Consider the following 24,925-nt stretch of genomic DNA (forward strand, 5'->3'; position numbering starts at 1 on the left):
CAAAGTATTTGGGACACTTAATTAATGAAGTATTAGCACAAAACCACTACTAATCTGTTCACTTCATGCCCTCCCCCGCCCCAGCCCACCCTCCAGACAGCAGCCGCCTGATCTTTCTAGAATGCACATTCCACCAAATCTCTCCAGGGCTTCCTTTCCCCCGGGGCTCCCACTGCACTCGGGGTCAAGGTCAAGTCCCTTCTTGCGGTCCCTGAGGCCCCTTGGGACCCAGCACCCACTGCCCCCTCCATCGTCTCAATCCTTTGTCACCCCCCACGACCTGCCTCGGCCACACAGACCCACTTGCCACCCTGCTAACTTGTGTCTCTCCCTTACTCTCTCCCGGGCCTTTGCACGAGCCGGTCCCTCTGCCCTGAGAGCCCCCCTTCACTGACCACCTCCTCCGGGGCCTCCAGGTCTCTGCAGCAATGGCCCTTCTCAAGGGAGGCCTGCCCTGAGCTCCCACAGCCCCACGTGCCCGTCCTCATGCAACTGACCACCCAGAATGGAACCACCCAATTGTCCATCTGCCTCCCCCATCTGACTGGGAGCAACCTGAGGGCAGAGGCACAGCTCAAAATCACTCTGCAGCCCCAGCCCCTGGCTTCAGGCCTGGCCCAGTCCGGGGCTTCGTTGCACGTTGACTGAGGGGTAAAGAACGTCAGGCTGGCAGCGTGTCCCCATGGTTAGACTGTGTGTCTGGCCCCATTCATTACTCACCAATATACCCTCATCTGCTCAGGCTGTGGCCGGCAGTGGCAGGGATCCCTTGTAACCAGAGAGGGTGTTCCCAGCTCACCCCTGAGGAGTGGTTTTGATGGGCCTGAACTAGCTATGGTGATCTCATCTCCTTGGCCAATAATTGGTCTAGGAGTTGCTATCTTCCACCCAATGAAATAGAAGCAAATCCATCTTAGATGAGGCTTCTAGGAAAGATTTCTTTTTCTAAATAAAAGAGACAGTCTCGGTTGATACAACTCTCTTGCTCTTTGCCTGAATCCTTCCTCCTGCCTGCTATCCAGACATGATGTCTGGCTGGAGCTACAGCAGTCATTTCATGATCATGAGGCTACCAACTGAAGGACAAGAAGCCACATATACTAAAGATGGCAGAGCAGAAAGAACCTGAGTCCTGTGTGGCATCATGAACAGCTGAACCAGCGCCAGTGGTCACCCACATCTGGACCTTTTTTCAGGTGAGAAAAACAAGCTGCTGCTTTTTCAAGCCACTATTAGACAAAGTCTCTATTACTTGCAGTTAAACACAGTTATAACTGATACAGACAGACTTGGACTCAAATCCCTTCTCTGACACTGATTAGCTGTGACCTTGGGTAAGACAGTAAGACCTATCCAACCTTTCCAAGTTTCTCAAAATGCAATTTGTTCATCTGTTAAAATGAAGTTCATGGTCCCTACCCCATAGGTGTGCTCCAAGAGGGGAGGGATTGAGGCTGCTTTGTTCAGTGCAGGGCCTGTGACAATAGGAAAAATTGTTAAATGTATCAAGAGCTCAGCATGTGCAGACATCGATCTAAGCAGTTTGCATGAATCATCTCCCTCAATTCTTATCACATTCCTGTAAGATAAGTACTAATATTAACATCACCTTTTTTTTTTTTTTTTTGCAAATGAGAAAACTGAGGCACAGAGAGGCTGAGTCACTTGCCCTGGGACACACAGCTGGCAAATGGCAGAGATATGTGAGCCCAGGCAGTCAGATCCCAGAGCTCACACTCTTGACCATTGTGCTATGCTGACCTGGCATATAGCAGGTGCTCAATAAATGCCTAGTGACCAGATGAATGAATACATTGAGACAGGTGCTGGAGGACACATAGGTTTCTGATTCAGTTCCTTCCACCACTGCCTCGGCTTGTGAGGGGCTCCTGAGGAGACCCTGGACCTGGTGGGCAGTGGGCAGAGCCCCTGAGCCCACTCCCCACACCCCCCACACACCTATACCCACACTGACACTCATCCCCACCCTGACCAACACACCCCCAAGACTGAGTCTCCCCCAGGCTCACTGGCCCTTAGGTGTGTCACTGGCACATCTCAGTCCTCAGACACCTCCTCAATTCCTTCTGTGATTGAAACAACACATTTGCTCTCATGTTAACTTTTATTTCTTATTGATTTTCTCTGCCTTGTTTCATCCATGTCCATTTTTATCTCCTTAAAGTAGAAGAAGCCATTCAGTGGGAGAAGCAAGAGAGTGTTCAAACAAGGACTCTATTAATGGGGCCATCCCCCTTGATGGGGGCAGAAGGGGCCCACCCATCACTCTGGCCACACTTGCTGGGCTGGGAGAGCCCGGGGAGGGGGCTGCCATCCAGTCTCCCATTGAGGGGGCGGGGTGAGCTTGGCTTCTGGCGAGCCACCCGATGGGTGAAGTCCTGGGTCTGGGATGGGGGTGTCACCTGGGGTGACAGAGGAGAAGGCCCTGACGGTGGCTGCAGGGGCATATCTGAGTGGAGGTTGGGGGAAGGTTGGGGTGGGAGCCTCAGCAGGGGTCAGACCAGGTGGGTAGTTATAGGGAAGGAAACAGAGGTGAAGCCAGAGGCTGGTCCCCAACGGAGGCAGAGGCTCTGAGCTGCGTTCACAGGGCCCGGCCCTGGGGCCTTTTTCACCCTCCCGCACCCCTCCCCCCACCGAGGAATGTGTCCTGGCTCCTCTGAGTCGCTGTCCCCAACAGTCTTCCTGAGGTGGGGCTGTTGGGTGGTCAACCTCTGTGCACCCCCAGAGGGAGGTTCTGGGGGAGAGAGCTCTGTGCTGGAGCGTGGGGGCCTGGGCCCACCTCTGGGCCCCCATCTCACCTCCCTGCACTGCATTTCCTCCTCTGCAAAGGGAGAATAATAGTACCTGCCTTTGGGGGTGAGGGAGGAGGGCAGGTCATGAGGTCTTTTCAGAAGCACTTCACACAGTGCCTGGTGCACATGGGACTCAACGAGGGCGACTGTGACAATGATGGTGATGAGGGTTGTGTTAAGTCAGGGTTCCCCAGAGAAACAGAACCAAAAGTGTGTGTGTGTGCGCTCGTGTGCGTGAGTGGAGAGAGAGAGAGAGAAAGATTTTAAGGGCTTAGCTCACACAGTCGTGGAGGCTGGCAAGTCCACGATCTGCAGGGCAGGCTGGCAGACTGGAGACCTGGGGAAGAGCTGATGTCACAGCTCAAATCTGAAGGCCCATCTGCTGGCAGGATTCCTTCTTCTTTGGAGAAGGTCAGTCTTCTTTCTCTTAAGGCCTCCAGCTGATTGTATGAGACCCATCACGTTATGGAGGTTGACCTTCTTTACTCAGGGTCTACTGATTTAAATGTAAATCTCATCAAAACTCTTCTAGACTAGTGCTTGATCAAATATCTGGGTACCATGGCCCAGCCAAGTTGACACATAAAATGAACTACTGCAATGGTGATGATGACAGTGATGTCAATGATAACAGTGCTGATGATGACAACCGAGGAGAAGGAAGAGGATCAGGCAGAGAACCACGAGCACCAGCTCTGCCCGGTGGCTGGAGGGGAAGGCAGAGAAGCAGGAACCCGCCCCTCCTGGTCCCCATCCCTGCAGATCCACGAGCTGCTCTTTCACTGCCCCTCACTCAGCATCCCGATTCCCAGGTCTCAGAAGACACCAAAAGGGCTTGGAAACCAGGACTCAGGAGTCTCCTTCAGGGTTTGGCCTTCCTGCCCCCTGCCTGCTCTGCTTGGTGGCAGCCCTTGCTCCAAGGCCGTGAGTGAACCCTTGTTTCATGATGACATTGCTAGAGGGTGGCTCCAGGGCTGGGAGCCAATTCCACGCTGCCTCTCTATTTAGGGACATATCTTGTTCCCACCAGGAAAGCAGATGGGGCTGACAATCTAGAGATGCCGCAACTGTCCCCCCAACCTGTACCGCTACCCCACATTGCCTTCTATGTAGGAGAAGATACAGGAAGCCCCGGGCTCTTCTGAATTCCTTCGAGAAGGACTTGGGGGCAAAGGTGGCTGATTCTCTCTCTGTGTATCAGCCGCTGTTCTGCTTTCCAGGGAAAATCTTGGAGCAGAGACTGGGGAGATGAGGGTAGGCAGAGTGCTTCAGGTAAGGCTCATCCTCCTTGCGTGTAGTGGGAGACCACAGCAGCTCTGCCTTGAGATCAATTGGCTTCTCTGATCTAATTAGCAGTGTGGATACTTAAACTCTACACACTAACATGAGCCTGCTCCCCTGAGAGCACTTCAGCTCTCCTACTGCTTAAATATGAGATGGTTCCTCTTCTCAGAGGCCAGAGTCAGGGATGCAAAAACCAGAGACGGAACTGTGATTACCAGTCTGATTACTCAGCAGGAATTAATAAAAAATAAAATAGAAGCCATCCCCCCCAACAAATAAAAATAATTGACAACACTCTGAGTTATTTCTTTATTTCTGCTCTATTTAAAGAAACAAGGGCATTTTTATTCTTTACTCCTTTTCTATTCTCATGGTTCCACTTATTCATTCAGGTCCTTTGCTGAGCACCTACTTGTGACAGGCACATGCTGGGTGCAGGGAGGAGAAATAAACAAGTCAGACAAAGTACCCACCCTCCTGGGGCTCACAGTTCTTGAAGGGCATGGCAACAGTCATACAGACAAATGTGTTGAGATGGGGCCAAGCATGCCATGTACAGGAGGCAACATGGGAGGCTCATGAGTGGGACTAACTCAGATGAGGGTCTTAGGAGCTGATATTTAAGTTAAGACCTGAAGTAGCTGGTTACCTGAAGAGTTGAGGGCAGAGTGATCTATGGAGTGGGAACAGCATGCGCAAAGGCCCTGGGATGGGAAGGAGGGTGTCAGAGGGACGAAAGAAGGGCACTGGGGCAGAGTGTGATGAGGAGGGAGCATGAGGGAGGGAGGAGCAGCCAGACCCTGCAGGGCTCATGGCCTTGGCCAGCAGGACTGAGCTTATTCAAGTTTCTTCAGGTGATATTAAAGGGTTTTAAGCAAGGGGGTGGCCTGATCAATTTGGGGCTACCGCTAACCCTGATTGACATGGTGGTGGTGGTGGGGTGCCTAACTGCCTCCTCCCAGCCCCATCATCAGGAAGGTCTGAAGCCTTTGCGTGGAGCAGTCTGGGGCCATCTAGAAGAGGCATCACAATGTAATGTAGGGCAGAGACAGAAGCTGGACCTACAGCTACAAAAGCCACTAGGGATCCACGGAAATCGTGAAAGAGATTTGGACTCCCCTGGGGTTCAACCCAAGAGTATTGAGGTCTTAAGGGCCTCCTGGATGTCTAGCCTCACTCCAAGGAGGCTCCCAGTGCAAGTCACATGTATGGCTGACCTGACTCTCTGTGTTTGATGTGAAGGATGTGCCTTCTCCCTGAGCAAATCCATCTGTCCTTGGGAGCTCAGAGAGGGCAAATTGCTCTCCCAGACTAAGCTGGCACAGCATGGGCAGGGCAGCAGAGGGAGAACAGCGTCAGACAGACCTGGGCTAGGTTCCAGCATCACATCCTACCTGTGCAGATGTGGACAAATCTCTCCCCTCCCTTGAGCCTCAGTTCCTGCATCTGTGAAATGGATATGACATCTAAACACCACCTGGTGGCGTTGTCCGATTCAAAGCACAAACTCACTCGCGCGCGCACACGCACACACACACACACATGCACAAAACCACATAATAAAAAATACAATAAAACCAAAAAGGTACCTTATGATCCTCTAGATTGTCTACCCTGCTCTCTGGGTGCCCAGCACCAGGGCTAGGGGTGGGAGGTGGAGAGTGGAGAAGCTGGCTGTTTTCAGCCTAGAGGAATGTTTGTCCACAAAAGACATTTCTTATTCTTAAAAATATTTCTGTGGCAGCCAGGATGTTGGATATTTTGATCTAGTATCTGGAATTAAGACTTCATGGGATGCCCCCCAGCTTTCTTCCCCAGACCCAACCCGGAGTTCAAAGGGAGGCTTGCATCAGACCTCATGCTTCCTCCTGCCCTGGCTTCACCATGGCTGGGTCTGCAGAGCTGACTCCTCCTGGCTGCAGGCAGGCGGAGACGAGGGGTGGAAGGGGAGAGCTGGTCCAGCACTATCACCTTCCATGCCCTGACCCTGCCCACTAGTGAGCGTGGCCCATTCAGTGTGGCACCTCTGACCAATCAGATCTGCATATCTTCCTTCCTTGGGGAGAATGGAGGGGGCTGAGAAGGACCATGGAGCAAAGGGCAGTTTCTCCCCAACAATAATGAGTCAGACTGTGATAGTGGCTATAGTACAGACTTAAAATGCACTGGAAACAGAGGTGAAGAATATTCATTTCATTTGGAAATTGAAGGAAGTTACATGGAAGGTCTGCCTTTGACCTTGGCCTTAATCACGGGGTAGGATTTCAATAGGCAGAGATGGGGTTCAGTATGGAGGCATGAGGGGGACAGTGCAGGACACAGTTCAGGAACACTGAGGGTCTGGCATGTCTGGGGGAAGGGTACAATAGATCGGGCTGGATTTAGGAAAAAGACCCCAGTGGAATAGCAAGGGCAGGTGGGAGTAAAGAAAGAACACGTGAACAGGGGAGGGACAGAAACAAATGCTCCTAGTCTATCAACAGCCCAGGACAAGCATTGACGTGTGGGGGAGAGGGGTTAGAGTGGGGTTCAGAGTGTATTATTTGGAGCAGCTTCAGATTACTAATAAGCTTTAGACAAGTAGAATCACAAAATCATATTTTCAACACTGAGGTATCACTGATACAATCAATTGCACATATTTAAACTGTACGATTTGATAAATTTTGACATGTCTGCACCGTTGAAACTATCACCGCAATCAACATGATATCCATCACCTCCAAAGTTTCCTTGTACCACTTCTTCCCCTCCCCCAACCTCACCCTGTCCCCAGGTAATCACTGATCTGCTTTCTGTGATAGATAGATACATAGATACATAGATACAAAGATACATAGATGATAGATAGATTAGCTTTTATTTTCTAGAGTTTTATACAAATGAAATTATATAGTATGTGCCCTTTTTTTTGACTGGCTTTTTTCACTCAGCATAGGTATTTGAGATTCATCCATGCTGTTGTATGCAATAGTTCATTCCTGGGCTTCCCTGGTGGCGCAGTGGTTGAGAGTCCACCTGCCGATGCAGGGGACACGGATTCGTGCCCCGGTCCGGGAAGATCCCACATGCCGTGGAGCAGCTGGGCCCATGAGCCATGGCCACTGAGCCTGTGCGTCCAGAGCCTGTGTCCGCAACGGGAGAGGCCCCAACAGTGAGAGGCCCGCGTACCGTACTGCAAAAAAAAATAAAAATAAAAATAGTTCATTCTTTTTTATTGCTGAACAGTGTTCCGTTGTATAGAGAGACCACATTTTGTTTATCCATCTACCTGTTGATGGATATTTGAGTGTCTCTATGTTCGAGTTATTAAAAATAAAATTGTTATTACTATCTGTGTGCAATGTAGATATATGCTTTCTTCTCTCTTGGATAAATACCTACTACTGACATGGATGGATCATATGGTAGGTATGCCTGTGTGTTTAACTTTTTAATATACCACCAAACTTTTCCAGAGTAGTTGTATTATTTTGCATTCCTAACCCCCTTGTATTAGAGTTCTAGTATCTCCACATCTTCAACACTTGGTATATTCAGTGCTTTTAATTTTGGCCATTCTAATGGGTATGTAATGGTAGCTCATTGTGGTTTCAATTTACATTTCCCTAATGGCTAATGATATTGAACATCCTTTCACGTACTTATTTGCCATCAATATGTCTCATTTAGTGAAATGTCCCTTCAAATCTTTTGCCCGCTTTTTAATTTAATTTACTTATTACTGTTTTGATAGTTTTTTTAATAGTATATGTAAAAGTCCTTTGTAATTTATATGCTTTGCAAGTATTTTCTTGCAGTCTGTGGCTTGTATTTTTTTTCATTTACCTAACAGTGTAGTTCAAAGAAAAGAAGTTGTCATTTTATTATTATTTTTTTTTGCCGTACATGGGCTTCTCACTGCTGTGGCCTCTCCCGCTGCGGAGCACAGGCTCTGGACGCACAGGCTCAGCGGTCATGGCCCACGGGCCCAGCCACTCCGCAGCATGTGGGATCTTCCTGGACAGGGGCACGAACCCGTGTCCCCTGCATTGGCAGGCGGACTCTCAACCACTGCACCACCAGGGAAGCCCGAGAAGTTGTCATTTTGACATAATCCAATATACTATTTTTTTTCCTATGCTTTTCATGTCATATCTAAGAAACGTTTACCTGATCCAAGGCCACAAGGATTTTTTTTTCTCATGTTTTCTTCTAGATTTATCGTTTTAGTTTTATATTTAGGTCTCTAATCCATGTTGAGTTAATTTTTGTGTAGGGGGAAAAGTATGGATGGAATCTTTGTTTTTGTTGCTTGTTGCATATGCATATCGAAATGTTCCAACACCCTTTGTTGAAAAATTTCCTTTCTCTAATGAATTACCTTTGAACTTTCATCAAAAAACAATTGTCTATATATGTGTGGGTCTATTTCTGGAATCTCTGTTTCGTCCCATTGATCTATGTATCTATTATACTTTGATGACAACATCACATTTTTGCTATTGCTGTAGCTTTATACTAAGTAATGAAGTTAGGTAGTGTTAGCCCTCCAACTTTATTTTTTTTTCTAAGTCATGTTTGCTATTCTAGATCTTTTACATTTCCACATGAGTTTTAGAATCTATTTGTCATTTCTATTAAAAATCCTCTTGGTATTTTGGTTGAGAATGCATTGAATCTGTAGATCAATTTGGGGAGAAATGACATCTTAACAATACTGAGTCTCCCAATCCATGATCACATTTAGTATTTGGGTCTTCTTTAATTTCTCTCAACAACATTTTGTAGTTTTCAGAGTATGAGACTTGCATATATTTTATCAGATTTATCTCAGATAATTTTTAATTTTTGGTGTAATTGTAAATGGTATTTTTTTATCCAGTTGTCCACTTCCAGTATACAGATTTTTGTATATTGATCTCAGAGCCTATAACCTTGCCAAACTCATGAATTTTAGTAGCTTTTTTTTTTTTTTTTTTTTGTAGATTCTATCAGATTCTCTACTTAATCATGTCATCTGAGGATAAAGAGAGTTTTACTTCTTTTTTTCCAGCCTGGATGCCCTCTAGGCTTTTATTAATTTTCCATGTTTTATTGCACTGGCTAGAACCTCCAGCATAATGTTGAATAGAAGTGGTGCGACCTGACATCTTTGTTTTTTCCCTGATCTTAAGTGGAAAGGATTCTGTTTTTTATCATTAAGTCCCATGCTAGATGTAAGTTTTTTCATAGATGCTCTTTATTAGGATGAGAACATGCCCATATTTCATCTTTGATAGAACTTTTAATCAGAAATGAATGTTGGATTTTATCAAAATTTTCTGATTATATAATTTTTCCTTTTGGTTTATTAATATGGTGAATTATATTCATTGATATTCAAATATTAGAGCAACCTTGCATTCCTGGGAAAAACGTCTGCTGGTCATGATGTACTATCCTTTTTTATATTGTTGAATTTGATTGTTAAAAAAATTTTTTTTTTTTTCAGTACACGGGCCTTTCACTGTTGTGGCCTCCCCCGTTGCGGAGCACAGACTCCGGACGTGCAGGCTCAGCGGCCATGGCTCACGGGCCCAGCCGCTCCGCGGCATGTGGGATCTTCCCGGACCGGGGCACGAACACGTGTCTCCTGCATTGGCAGTCGGACTCCCAACCACTGCACCACCAGGGAAGCCCTGATTGTTAAAATTTTGTTCAGAATTTTGGCATCTGTGTTCATGAGGAATACTGACCTGTAGTTTTTTGGTTTCGTTTTTTCTTGTAATGTCTTGGTCTGGTTTTGGTATCAGAAAAACACTGGCTTCATAGAATGAGTTGGAAAGTATTTCCTCTTCTTCTGTTCCCTGAGAGATTTGTGTAATTGGTATTATTTCATTCCTGAATGCTATGTAGAATTCTCCAGTAAAGGCATTTGGGCCTGGAGATTTCCTGGAAATTCTGGAAGATATTTAACTACAAATTCAGTTTCTTTTATTGATAGAGGGCTATTAAGGTTATCTATCTTTTCCTGGGTCCGTTTTCGTATATCTGTCTTTTAAGTAATTTGTCTATTTCATCTAAGGTATTGAGTTTATCAACATAAAGTTATTCATGATATTCCTTTCATATCACTTCAATGTTGGTAAAATCTGTAGTGATATTACCTCTCTCATTCGCAATACTGGAACTTTGTTTTGTCTTTCTTTTTCTCCTGATTGGTTGGGCTAGATGTTTATCAGTTTTATTGATTTTTTCAAAAAAAAAATAGCTTCTGGTTTTATTGAATTTCTACCTCTCTCTTTTCTATTTTACTGATTTCCAACTTGATTTTATTTTTACTTTTCTTTTTCTTGCTTTAGGTTTAAACTTTCTCCTTTCTCTGGTTTTACAGTGAAAGAAGCTAAAGTCACTGATTTGTGTCCTCTCTCATTAAATTCCAATATAGACAGAGTATGTACCATGTATGACGTTGAATGCATTCAAAAATTCTATTACCGTTTTATGGCCCAGAATATGTCCTGTCTTTATAAATGTTCCACATACACTTGAAAAGACTATGTATTCTGCTGTTATTGGGTGGAGTGTCTTATAACTGTCATTTAGGTCAAGTTGGTTGATGGAGCTGTTCAAATCTTAGATATCCTAATTGACAATTGGTCTACTTGTTCTACTAATTATTGAGAGAGAGTATTGAAATCTCTGACTATAGTTGTGGATTTGTCTATTTCTCTTGAAAGTTCTATCAGTTTTTGCTTCATTTATTTCTACACTTTTTTATTAAGTGCTTAAACATATGGGATTGTTATGTCCTTTGGAAGAACTGACCCCTTTTTCATTATGAAATGTCCTTCTTTGCTCAGAAATTTACATTGTCTAATATTAATATAACTATTCCAGTTCCCTTTTAATTAGTGTTTGCATGATATATTTTCCTTCTTTTTTTGTTTAACCTATTTATGTATTTATATTTAAAGTACGTTTCCTTGTAGGCAGCATATAATTCTTTAGAAATTAAAAAAAAAAAATCCAGGGGCTTCCCTGTTGGCACAGTGGTTTAGAGTCCGCCTGCCTATGCAGGGGACACGAGTTAGTGCCCCGGTCCAGGAAGATCCCACAAGCCGCAGAGCAGCTGGGCCCGTGAGCCATGGCCGCTGAGCCTGTGCGTCCGGAACCTGTGCTCTGCAACGGGAGAGGCCACAACAGTGAGAGGCCCACGTACCACAAAAAAAAAAAAAAAAAAAAAAAAAAAAAAATCCAATTAGACAATCTCTGCCCCTTTTTTGGTAGAGTTCAGACCACTTATATTTAATGAGATTATTGATATGGTTATGTTTAAGCCTGTCAGTTTTTTATTCATTATCTATGTGTCCCATCTTTCTTTGTTCCCTCTTTCTCTTTTCTGCCTTCCTTTCAATATTTTTTATTATTCCATTTTATCTCCTCTGTTGGCTTATTTTCTATAACCTCCATTTTGTTATTTTTTGCTTGCCTTACGGCCTATATATCTTTAACATGTAACAGTCTGATTTCAAGTAAAATTATACCATTTTGCATATAAGAATTTTACGATAGTATACATCCATTTCCCTCCTCCCAGTCTTAACACCATTGTCATATATTTTACCTATACAGATGTTATAAACTTATGTACATTGGAACAATATAAATACATTGTTATAATTATTTAACAGTCAATTGTCTCTTTAAAAGAGTTAAAACAATAAGGAAATATATATTTACCAATGTAGTTATCATTTTTGCTCTTTATTCTTTTTTTAATCATTTTTATTATGTGATGTGATTAATTCTTTCAGCTTTTGGATGTCTGAAAGTCTTTATTTTGCCTTCACTTTTTTGGAAGGTATTTTTGCTGGGTAAAGAAATCTGGGTTGACAATTTTTCTTTCAGTACATTAAAGATGTCATCACTCCCCCATCTTCAAATTTGCATAGCTTATGAGAAGAAATTGGCTGTTATCATAATCCATATTCCTCTATGTGTTATAGCTTTATTCTCTGGCTGTTTTTGCTGTGTTTTGATGTAGTGTCCTTCATATTTCTTGCACCTGGATCTGTTGGATTGTGGTTTTCATCAAATGTGGAAAAATATTTAGCTATTAATACATCAAATAAATTTTTGTACACTTCCCCCTCCTTTGGGAACTCCAGTTGTATGTACATTAGGTTTCTTGAAGTTGTCCCAAATCATTAATAATCTTCATTCTTTTTCCATTCTTTTTTTTCTCTGTGTATTTCATTTTGGATAGCTTCTATTCCTATGTCTTCATAATCAGTCATTTTTTCCTTCTAATGTCTAGCCTGCTGTTAATCTTACCCAGTGGATTTTACATCTCAGACACTATAGTTTTCATCTCTAGAATTCAATTTGGAATTTTTATTATGCATTCTGTGTCTCTACTTTCTAAACATCTGGAATACAGTTTAATGATTATTTTAACATCCTTGTCTTCAACTTCTAATATTTGTGTCAGTTCTGGATTGGTTTCAGTTGATTGATTATTTTCATCTTTATGGGTTGTGTCTTCTTGCCTCATTTTATGCCTGATAATCTTTGTTTGGGTGTCAGACATTGTGACTTTTTCCCAGTGCATACTGGGTATTTTTGTATTCCTATAAATATCCTAGAGCTTTGTTTGGGGACATAGATAAATTACTTGGAAACAGTTTGATCCTTCTGGGTCTTGCTTTTAACTTATTGTAATGGGTTGAATAGTGTCCCCCCAAAAACTCATGTCCACTTGAAACCTCAGAATGTGACTTTATTTGGAAATACAGTGTTTGTAGGTAAAATTAGTTAAGATGAGGCTATACTGGATTAGAGTGGGCCCTAAATCCTATGACTGATGTCCTTTTAAGGCTCTGAAGACACACAAACAAGAATGTCTTGTGAAGATGGGGGTAGAGATTGTAGTAATGCATCTATAAACCAAGGAATGCCAGGGATTGCCAGCAACCATCAGAAGCTAGGAGAGCAACATGGACCAGGTTCTCCCTCACAGCCCCCACAAGAAGCTAACCCTGCCAACACTTTGATTTCAACTTTCTATCCTCCTGAACTTCAAGAGAATAAATTCCTGTTGTTTTAAGGCCCCTAGCTTGTGGTCATTTGTTATGGTAGCCCTAGGAAACTAATACACCTGTGTTAGGCAGATCCAGTGCGCCATCTAGTCTAGGACTAATTCTTCCCACTGAAGCAAGACCCTTTTGAATATTCTACCCAGTGCTCCATGAATTCTGAGATTTTTCAGTCTAGCTGGTGGGCACAAATGTTATGCCTGGTCATGTTCACCCTAATACTCTCGAATGGCTCTTTCCCTGGCACTTCTCCCACACACATGCTCTGATCAGTCAAATACTCAATGGCAAGCCTCTGCACAGCCCTGGAGTTCTCTCCCTTTTTGCAGCTCTCTCCTCTCTGGTACTCTGTTCGTGAAACTCCAGCTGCCTTGCCTCCCCTGACTTTGTCCCTCTCCTCAATTCAGTCAGCCAGGCTCCACTTGGGCTCCTCCTCCCTGCACTGACTGAAAGCTCTCCTAAGGCAATGAGTTGGGGCAGTCACAGGACTCACCTCACTGGTTTCCCTTCTTCTCAGGAACCACTATCCTTCGTTGCCTGACATCCAGTGTCTTAAAAACCAGTGTTCCATATACATTTCTTTTTTTGGTTGTTCAGGTGGGAGGATAAATTTATTCCCTGTTTATCCATCTTGGGCATGAGCACAAGTCCCAAAATCATAATATCTTAAAGCCCTAAAATCTAAAGGAGTCTTATAATATAGGGATAGTTAACCAGAATCTCAGAGTCTTAGGCGTTTAAAACTACAGCAATTGGAATCTTAGCTTGCTCAAGGGACTGGATACTTTCTGAATGATCACCTCCAGTAGTTAACAAGTATAAATTGTTCCATGGACTGTGCTCAGTACTTTGCACACATTCTGTCCTTTTGTCCCCATGACAACCCTAGGGAGTGGGAACTATTTTTTTGCCTGATTTTCCAGATGCTTAGTGAGTGTAAGTCATTGCTGAAGGTCAGACACCTTGTAATCAACAGGGTCTGGACTCAGCCCAGATCTCTTGGCCTCCAAAGCACATGAGCTCAGCCTCTCTGCTGAGTGCTCACCCTTCCTCTGTGCACACCTCCAGTGATGGGGAGCTCATTACCCCTCCCCAGGGCTGCTCATCCATGCCAACAGTGGACACATCTCTCCTGCTGTTCCTAAATCTGCCCTGGGAGACCCCACAGAAGAACATAACCTTTACCTGGGGCTCCTGTAGGGAGGGGAGCAGCTGCCTGAGGTGGGATGACGATCACACAGGAGGGGGGAGTCGGGTTAGGGAAGCCCCAGCTGCAGCCCCTCCCTGGCGATAGAGAGGGGGGTTCATCCTGAGGGAGGGAATCACCCAGAGACATTGGGAGCAGGACATCTCAAAGACAAGTGAAGACGGAGCCCAGAACACTGGACCCTGGGGGTGAGGGATGGATTATAATACAGAAACACAATTCTCCAGCAGTCAGAGGCGTGAGGCCTAGTAAGATTGGACTCGGAAGTGCTGTGCCTTTAATTTCTTGGCTCTTCTCCCCGAAAACTTATTCTACAAAATGTGCCTTTGTGCTATCCAGCCTCCCAGATGGCTTTTTAAGTGAAGCTGTTTGTTAAGTGGGAGAAGAAAAGGGAGGGGTGGGGGAGCAGGAAGGGGGTGGGGAGCCACCGCAGCCCCCAGGTCTGGAGACAAAGTGGGAACAGCAGCGAGTGGGAGGGCGGGGCAGGGAGAGCCGGGGTGGTCCAGGAAGGGGCAGAGCAGGCCTCCCTGGATGGGACCTCGGCCCAGCGGAGTCACGTGACCAGAGTCCCAGGGACAGTCGCTGTCAGTGTCCCGGCCCCACTGTGTGCCCAGCTCTGGGTGAGCACTCTGGACTCATTGACCCAACAGGTCCTCACACAACCTGTGTACCAGGTCCGGGGACCATCCTCATTTCACTCAGGAGGGGCTCAGAGAGGTACAGGCCTTCACCCAAAGTCACACAGCTGGTGAGAGGCAGACTCGGGATTCGAGCACAGGACTGTGGGACTCCAGAGCCCCAGCTCTTAACCGAGATGTCACACAGCCCCTCCCAGACTGTCAGCTGGAAGAGCTTTAGAGATCAGCCCCACCGCAGTGCTATCACCCTCGGTGCCTCAGTTTCTCCATCTGTACAGTGAGGCCGTTGGTGTAACTCCCTGGTTCTCAAGCCTGACTCCACATCAGAGTCTCCTGGGGCTTTTCAGCAATACTGAGGCCTGGGCCCCACCTCAATATCTGGACTTTTTTAAAGCTCCACCCTAACCCAGGACATTCTAACTTACACAGGGTCACACTGCACCCACTCAGGTGAATTCTCAAGGTGAGTGTTTCTGGAGCCGATTACGGGAGAAGGTTGAGGAGACAGGATTGGCTGTGACCCCACATCCGAGGCAGCCCAGTGGGAGGGTCCGTGATGGATTCCATTTCCACCTCCACACCTGGAGACTCTTTTGTCCCCACCTCCGTCGTCATTGCAGCCCACTCCTCTCTAAGCCAGGCGTCGAGAAGCCAGGATGGATCACCGCTGTCCCTGGCCGCAGATGGCTCCTCCACCGCCCGGCGCCAGCTGCCCCAGCCCGGTGTCTACAGCAGGGGCTCAGTGAATGGTTATGGATGAGAAGAAGGAGGGAGTGTCTGGGGACGGGAGTGCCGAGATGAGGATGTCACAGCAGAAATGCCAAACTGGCTTTCCTCGTGAGGCCCTTTTATAGGCCTGGCCTGCATTTTCCCAATGATGAAATGAATACACACACACACACTCACTCTTGTTGCCTTTTCCTCCCTAAGGACAAGCTGGATTTGTCAGGTTCCTTAGCAATCCCCAAATGAAGGTGGGAAAGGTAGGAATGGCTGGGAAAGGGCAGTGGAGGCGATGCAGGCACATCACTCGCAAACGGGGGCTTTGTCTCTCCAGAGGAAGGGGCGTCTGCCCATTTCCCAGAGGGGCAGAGCAAGGCAAGGTGTGAGGCCCCGGCCAGAGGCTCTCAAGGTAGAGGGAGAAGCCTCTCTCCTGCCCACCTGGCCCAGGGGCCTCAGAGCTCAGTCTGCCCCCATCCCTAGCACGTTCCTCCCTAGGGTTTCCTAACCCAGAAAAGCGCTTGGAAGCCCTGAGAAGCCCCCTCCCCTTCATCAATCCCCTAAAGTTGAATTAAGTCATTCCTACCCCCATTCATTCACCAAGGCCCACTGTGTGCCCACCCTGCTCTTGGGTCACAGCCATGACCAAAGCAGCCCCATCCCTGCCCTGTCACCTCAGGATCACTATTTGACGGGGAACACAGGAGCAGATAAGTGTACAGGTGATGAATTACAGCTGTGCTGAGGGCTGTGCTTGGTGCCAGAAGCTGCAGAGCAGACAGAAGAGAGGAGACCCCAGGTAGAGGGGACGGGGGTGCAGAGCCCCACCCCCCGGTGGAGAGAGCTGGGGGTGCTTCTCTACAGAAAGAGGCCCCGGGCTCCCAGCTCTGAGCAGCCCCATCAGCTTCACAGTGAGGCTGGGTCCTCCTGGTCCACGCTCACCTGACTGAATGCTGTGACCCCATTTCCAGTCTCTAAAATGCTGCAGTAATTCGCGGCCCCAGGCTGGCCCCGCCCACAAGCCGGCTGTGCCCCTCAGACCCCCGTGCTTCTGCACGCTGACCACCGCCACTGACCTTCTCCTTCTCCCCTTTCCCAGCCTACCCTGCGGTCTGAGATCCCCCGCAGGCCCCCCCACTCTTTTGGAGGTTGAGGGTCCCCTGGGGTCCGTGGGGATGGGCTTGGATTTGACAACCTGACGAGAGGCCGCTGGAGTCTCCCAGGCCCCTTTGGGGACAGTGTCCTGGTCTGTAACTGGACAGCATCACCCACCACAGGGCGTCCAGAGCCGGGGAAGTCGTGCAAACCCTGACGCTGCACCCTGCTGGGGAGGCCCAGCGAGCGGAAGCAGTGTCACCTCGTGAACCCGCAAGGACTCAGACGGGGACCCTAAGAGGAGGACGCCCTGCCCCATGAGCCTCCATCCTGAGGCAAATGGGTCTCTGCCCACCCATCCTCTGATCCCAGACATGGAGCCTCCCTGGACCAGGACAGTGTAACTGGACTGTGGTCAGAGCCCAGGAGCGTATTGTGGAAGCCCTGGTAGAGGCAAAACGCTGGGGGAGGGGAGGGAGGGTAGACACAGTGGAGGGGGTGTGGACTCCAGTCAAATCCATTTTCTCTCTAATGCTGGTCCTGATGCTGCTTCCGGTTCTGGGTGTGGACGGGCGGTAACTCTGAGAAAACTCCGGAGGACAGGGACAGTGGGGAATCCAACAGCCCCGGGGGCATCTGATCATGCTGCTGCTGCTGTGACAAGGACAATGCGATAATAGTGTGCCGGGCACCGTGCCAGCTCTATGTCCTCCATTTCCCGGCACCCTCACTACAGCCTCAGAAGGAAGTGTCCCATTTTATTTTATTTATTTATTTATTTATTTATTTATTTATTTATTTTGTGGTACGCGGGCCTCTCACTGTTGTGGCCTCTCCCGCCACGGAGCACAGGCTCCGGACGTGCAGGCTCAGTGGCCATGGCTCACGGGCCCAGCCGCTCTGCGGCATGTGGGATCTTCCCGGACCGGGGCACGAACCCCTGTCCCCTGCAACGGCAGGCAGACTCTCAACCACTGCGCCACCAGGGAAGCCCGGAAGTGTCCCATTTTAGATGAGGAGACCAAGATTCAAAGAGGGGCTGTCACTTGCCTGTCCCCAGTTTAGGTCCCTCTTGGCTCTAGGTTGCCTGGAACCTCCCAGTTTTCCAGCTGATACCACCTCATCTGTAAAATGTAAAATATGCCCATGTTCTGAGCTTGGCATGGCAATGGTGACTGTCCCTTTTAGAGCAAGTCTTTGGAGGTGGGTGATGGAGTACCAGGTCCTCCAAGGCCAGCCTTGTCTGAGGTGCCCATTAAAGAACAGATGTGGCCCAGCTGCACACCACCTCAGGATGCGCTGAGGAAATTGCTACAAGGACAATGAAATGAAGGGAGAATCCATCAGCCTGGTGGGGGGCAGGGGGGTGCCCACCACATTGCAGCCTGGGTCACAGGGGCGAGGGGTGGGGAGGACAGGGCCTCTCAGGGACTCGTCCTGAGACAGGAACTGCTGGGTTCAGGTGATTCTCCTGACTCAAAATTGTCCCATGAGATCCAATTTCAGGAATGTTTTAAAACTGCTGGCAATAGAGAATATCTCTGTTGTGAACTTGAAATGGTAAGAAGGTTAGTCTGCAACTGTGAGGGCCTTCAGGAGAAGAACTGCCTTAAGTTCAAGCCTAAGTGGATTAGTGACACCTCAAATCCACTTTGGAGTAATAATAATAAGAGTAATAATAATAATACCAAGAACAACGTAGAGGGTCTGTGTATGTGCCTAAGCTGTTCTGAATACACATACATTCCCTTATTTACTCCTCAGCATAGCCCTATGAAACAGGCATTATTATTCCAATTTTACAGAGTGAGAAACTGAGACACAGAGAGGTTAAGTAAAACGCCCAAGTTCACACAGCAACTAAGCCCCAGAGGCAAGATTCACACCCAGGCTGTCTGGCTTCAGAGTCCCTGTCCTTAAGCACCTTGACACAATGTATTGATACCTTCATGAAACACAGGGAAGAGGGACAAAGAAATAAATATAAATTATGGAGAGTTTGAGCAAAAGATGTCAGCAAGAGAATTACATGGCCAGCTTGTCTTTTAAAGAGCACTTGGTTATTCAGGCTTCAGCAAATAGTCACTGAACACCCACTGGGCATCAGTCCCTGTTCTGGGCACTGGATGGGCTGGAGGGAGGGAGACCAGCCCGGAGGTGACTGCAACAGGTCAATAAACTGAGACCCAGAGGAGAAGGGACGTGCCATGAGCACAGCAGGTGGGGTGGGGCCCGTTCCTCTGACTCCCTGCCCAGAAATGCGCCCCCAGGCTGCTTCTTGTTCTTGTCAAGAGGCTTCCTGGAAGCCCCAGAATTTGATCTGATTATCAAATTGCTGGAAAACAAGAACCATAGGCCAGGGCTCTGGGTGCAACTGACACATCCAGTATAAATTGAGGCCAATCAAATCAGTAAAAGAACACCGCTGCCAGTAATACTCAGTGCTGTTGAATGTGTGGTGAGACAGGTATTCTCATGCAGAGCAGCTATGGGGAGTGTTAATCAGGCCAATCATTCAGGAAAGTGATTAAGTAATAAAGGTCATGAGGCTTAAACATATGTGGTGATCCCACTTTTAGGAGTCTGTCCTGAGGAAGTGATCAGAGATTCAGGCAAAGATAACACCTCATGAGGTTCATCAAAGCCTGATGATGTAGAAGAATGAAACACTGTAACCCTCTAAATATCCAACCTTAAAGGATGGTGATAAAGTTTGATGCATCTGAAGGTTGGTCTATTATGCAGTCATTAACATGTTGCTTTTGAGGAGTTTTTAATGATATAATAGTGAATAGAAAAAAAAAACGTATAAATGTATAATCTGGGGCTTCCCTGGTGGCGCAGTGGTTGAGAGTCCGCCTGCCGATGCAGGGGACACGGGTTCGTGCCCCGGTCCGGGAGGATCCCACGTGCCGTGGAGCGGCTGGGCCCGTGAGCCATGGCCGCTGAGCCTGCGCGTCCGGAGCCTGTACTCCGGGAGAGCAACGGGAGAGGCCACAAAAGTGAGAGGCCCACATACCACCAAAAAAAAAAAAAATGTATAATCTCAATTATATTATCACAACTATAATTCAATATAATTTCAGTTACAATACAATTATAAAATTCAATACATGCATGGTAGAAGATTAGAAGATGATAATTAAAATAACAAAAATAATAAAGCCTACTGTTTATGGAGTGAGTACCTGCTATGTGCCTGGCACTGTGCTAAGTGCTTTGCATGTATTAGCTCATTTAACTTCACAACAACCCTGCATCATGGGTGCTTTTATTTCCACTTTACAGATAGGAAAGTGAGGCCCAGAGAGGTTGCGTGACATGTCTAATGTCACAAAGCTAAGAAGCTGAGCCAGGAGTTCACTCCAGGTCTGGCAAACCCCAGAACCCTTGTATTATCACAATTAATTACTCTATTTGCCAAGCTGGGGAAACCAAGGCTAGGTGGCAGTCAGCAGAGTCTGAGCACCAGGAATCTTGTGAACCAGACTAAGCCTTTGGACTCTTCATCAAGGAAGCTGGGCAGAGACTTAAGCTGGAGAGGAACATGGACGCTGGCTGAGCCCTTGAGGATCTCATAGACCAAGACTGAGATGGGCTACTTATGTCCCCCTGCTTCCTGCCTTGTACTTTATGCCCTAGCAACACTAACTTGCTTGCAGTTTCCTGCACACCTGATACTGTTTCTTCCCTCCATGCCTTTGCTCATGCTGTGCCCACTGCCTGAAATGCCCTCTCCTCTACCTGCCTTGATGGCCTGGTGAACTCCCCTGCTTCCCTCAGTGCCTCAGCTGAAATGTCAGCCTCTCTAGGAAGCCTGCACTCTTGTGCCAAGGTGGAGTGAGTGCCTCAGGCATTGCTGTGGTTTGTTTAGGTGTCTCTCCTCATGAGACTCACGGGATGGGGGCCGTGTCCTATTCCGCTGAGACGTGGTATGATCTGGTGGTCAGAGCCTGGGCACTGAGGGCAGACAGCTCCAGTTCTAGCTCAGCATCACCACTTACAGTCTGACGTGGAGCAGCTGACTTTTATCATTCAGCATCTCGGTTCCCTAGTATTTCAAATGGGGTGATGCTGACACCTACCTGTCAGGGCCTGTGAGGGGGAAGGGAGCGGGTGCTTGGGGAGGGTTAGAAGGCACAAAACAAGCATATGCTGTTATCTCTCCCTGACTCTCCCAGGCCCTCACTGAGCCTGACCCAGAGTCAATAAACATTTTTGAATGATTAAATGACTATTTTGGCCTGACTGTGACAACCATTCATAGCTCCCATCTCCAGGAGCCTAGCCCTTTGCTCAGTGTCTCTGCCATCTTTACCCAGCAAGCTGGCTATGCCCCCTCACCACTGCCATCATGCCTGTGGCCTTGGATGCTGACCACACAGAGGCACCAGTGGGTGCCTCTCTCTCCGGCTTCCAGCTGAGCTTGGCCGGGGGTGGGGTGGGGGGAGGAGCAGCAGGAGATCAGAGGCAGAAGCAGTCACGTGTTTCTCTCCCTGTCTCCCTTGCTACCATGTCTGAGGATCAGGCGCACCCCTATCCCAAAGGCCACGGCCCTTGTGGGGCGCCCCTCCCCCTACGCAGCTCTCTAGCTGGGTTCTAACTGCCCCTCCTTCAGGCTCAGGCAGGGTGAGGACTCCCGCTGCGGTCAGCCTGGGCCCTGCCCCCTCCCTGTGGGTTTCTCTGACTCCGCCCACACCCTTGTCAGCAGTGTCTCCTGAAGCGCCCAGTGTAGGGAGCCCTCCGTCCCCTGCAGGGACCCTGACCTAATACGGCACCGCCCACCTCTCCCCTTCACCGCCCACCTCTCCCCTTCACCGCCCACCTCTCCCCTTCACCACCCACCTCTCCCCTTCACCGCCCACCTCTCCCCTTCACCGCCCACCTCTCCCCTTCACCACCCACCTCTCCCCTTCACCGCCCACCTCTCCCCTTCACCGCCCACCTCTCCCCTTCACCGCCCACCTCTCCCCTTCACCGCCCACCTCTCCCCTTCACCGCCCACCTCTCCCCTTCACCGCCCACCTCTCCCCTTCACCGCCCACCTCTCCCCTTCACCGCCCACCTCTCCCCTTCACCGCCCACCTCTCCCCTTCACCGCCCACCTCTCCCCTTCACCGCCCACCTCTCCCCTTCACCGCCCACCTCTCCCCTTCACCGCCCACCTCTCCCCTTCACCACCCTGCACTCTGATCTGTGTGCCCGCTAACCTTGGCGCTGCCTGTGCCAGAAGGGGCTGTGCCTCTCTCTCCAGCTACCCACACCCTCCCTGGTTCAATGCATAGACTCACCACTGACCTCAGAGCCCTCATGAGTCCCACGCCAGGGCATCTCCCACCGAATCTGTGTGACCTCTCATGTTTGAGTGGCTGTCGGAGGGAAGCAGAGCTTGGTGTACTTGGGGCAGAAAGCCCTGGGTTCAAATCCCACCTCCGCTCTGCACCACCTCTGTGAGCTTGGGCAAGTCATTCTCCTCTCTGAGCTTTGAGTTTCTCGCCCGCAAAACAGGCATGACCATATGGACACTTCGTGGCCTTTGGGGGCTGAAATGAGGTGACAAATGCGAAGCCCCGTGTGCACAGCAGAGGCTCAGTAAATGGTGGTGATGATATTGCTGTTGAAATGGTGATGATTATGATGATTACGATGCATCTGTCCTCCCGCACCGCTAGCGAGCCCCTAAGGGCAGGGACTGCGTCTGATTCAACGCCGTGTCCCCAGGGCCTAGCTCAGGGTCCAGAACACGGTGGGTGCTCAAGAAAAGATGCTCGCCATGCAGCCAATTCATTCCACGAAATACATATTGACAGGCGCTGTTCCAGATGCTGGAAATGCAGCGATAAACAGACAGATAGAAATCCTTGCCCTTGAGGATTTAGACGGCTCTGGGCGGAAGCTGGGACTGAGCTGCCTGGAAAGAGGCACAGATCCCAGAACGTTAGAGCAGCAGGGGGACTGGGAGATGTAGCAGCCCTCCAGAGACCCCATCCCAGAGCCCCTCGGGCACACCTGAGCTCACCAGTAGCTTCTGTGGACAGTTCCTGAGAACTCTCCCAGCTTCCCTCTGCTGTTCTGGCTTTCTCTGCCCCACAGGAGCTTGCTCCGCCCAGGAGTGTGATCGACTATAGGCGAGGGGGATTTCATGCTCACAGTGGTGACCCTCAACCAATAAGGGGCAGGAGGCAGTTGAGACATGTACCACGTGGTTCCCCTGTGGGTCCCTGGCAGGATGGCCCCACTGCCCACAGCAGTATCCATGCTCTGTGCACCTTTATCTGACCTTTCTCCCTTCCTCTCTCTCTCACTTGTGTGTGCTGAGGTCACCTCCCAAATAAACCACCAGCAATGCAAAACCTTGCTTCAGGGACTGTTTCTGGATAGCCCAACTAAGACAGAGGCCATCCGAGTCCAAACTCAGCATTGTACCTCTGAGGAAATATGTCCAGACAGGACCAGTAACACCCAATTCACAGGGCAGTTTGGGGCAAAGCAGGCTCCCCACTGCGACCACCCACCATGGCCACTACAAAGGGCAGAGTCCACAAGCAGACAGGACTCTGCCTTCCCCTCCCTGAGCCACATGCAGAGGATTTTAAAATTCTTTGGCTTTCATCTAAAAGATGAGGAGAACAGATATCGCAATTACTTTTACATAAGCGTGTTCAGGAAATGTTGAAATGCTGAAATATTCCAGTACCACCCCTGCACCCTTAAACATAGCCTGTGTTTACTTCCAAATGGGGTGCCTTCTCAGCATATTGATCTGGGCTGCTGTGCTGCTCTGTACAGCTGGGGAAAGACCATCATTTCCTCCTCTTCCTGCCTTCCTTTTCGGGGATCTGAGGCATTTCACACTCACCTGTTCTTGGAAGGACCTCCAAGCTTCATCAGGCCCCACCCACTGGGTCTGGGAGCAGAGGTGTGGCTTCCTCCCTCCTAATCCGTGGAGCTTCAGGGAGGTGCAGTGACCTGCCCTGGGTGCAAAGCGAGGCCAGGGCAGAGGAGGGAATCTAGTCACGGGCTCCTCCAGCTTCTGGGCTCACTGCTTTTTCCGTCCCATTGCACATTTAGAAGTCAAGTCTCACTGTTCTTCAAACACATGGAGTGCATTCCTACCTCAGGACCTTTGCACTTGCTGTTGCCTCCGTCCAGACAGAAACACACAACGCCCCCCCCCCACACACACACCGCCTTCTTTTTAATGCCTTGCTCCTTTTCAGGTCCTGCTCAAAGGTCTTCTCATCAGGATGATCAGGGGTCAAGGAGGGATGACCTGAAGAGGTGGCCCTGGAGCCAATCAAGTCTGGAGGCCACTTATTGGAACATGGTGGAGGAGACTCAGGAGCTGGTTGGGGGTCTGGCCAAGATGATGATTAAATCCTAAAATCTTGTGATTCTGACTTGAAATTTTATGGTCTTAACAGTCTATTAAGTGATGATTCTAAGATTGAGGGGTCTAAGACTCCAGGATTTTAGGGCTGTTGAGTGCTGAGGTGCTGAGATCTCATGTGTGAGCCTTTGCTCCTGGAGGAAGAGCAGTCAGACCCTTCCTCTGGACGAGAGTAGGTTTTCCCCCTCTCCCCACAGTGCTGTGTAAATGTGGCTCTTTGTGGCGTGGAGAATGCAAATTGATTCTGCAGTTCCAATGCCAGGCACTTGCCTTATCTGCGTGTTCCAGTTTCCAGAACAAATATTAGAAGACAAGTCTGTGGAGATTTTCTGTGTGTACACGAGTTAATTCCTCCAGCCAGGGGCTCGTCCAGACACGGATTTTAACACAGGGTGCCATTCCCGCACTCATTGCAAGGCAGGACTGGTGACTGGGCTGCAGCGAGCCCAGAAGAGGGACGAGGGCCCTGTCTCCCCAGGAAGGGACTGAGGGGGCCCTTTGTGTGCAGAGGCTTGGGACCGAGGTGGGACGAGGCAGGAGGGAGGGCAGCCCCAGAGGGTCTGGGCCATGTGCGCGGATGGGGCCGTTCTCCGCGAGCATCTGGGGGGTCTCTGCGTGAACCCCAGGGTCGGGCTCACCCGGGGCTGGTGCCAGTGGAGCCTCACCAGTGGGGGGGGGAGGGGCAGGGCAGACCCCACCTGGGTCAGACACTGTGCTGG

The sequence above is a fragment of the Mesoplodon mirus genome (genome assembly GCF_964341445.2).
Source record: "Mesoplodon mirus genome assembly, chromosome: 3".
Classification (NCBI taxonomy): domain Eukaryota; kingdom Metazoa; phylum Chordata; class Mammalia; order Artiodactyla; family Ziphiidae; genus Mesoplodon; species Mesoplodon mirus.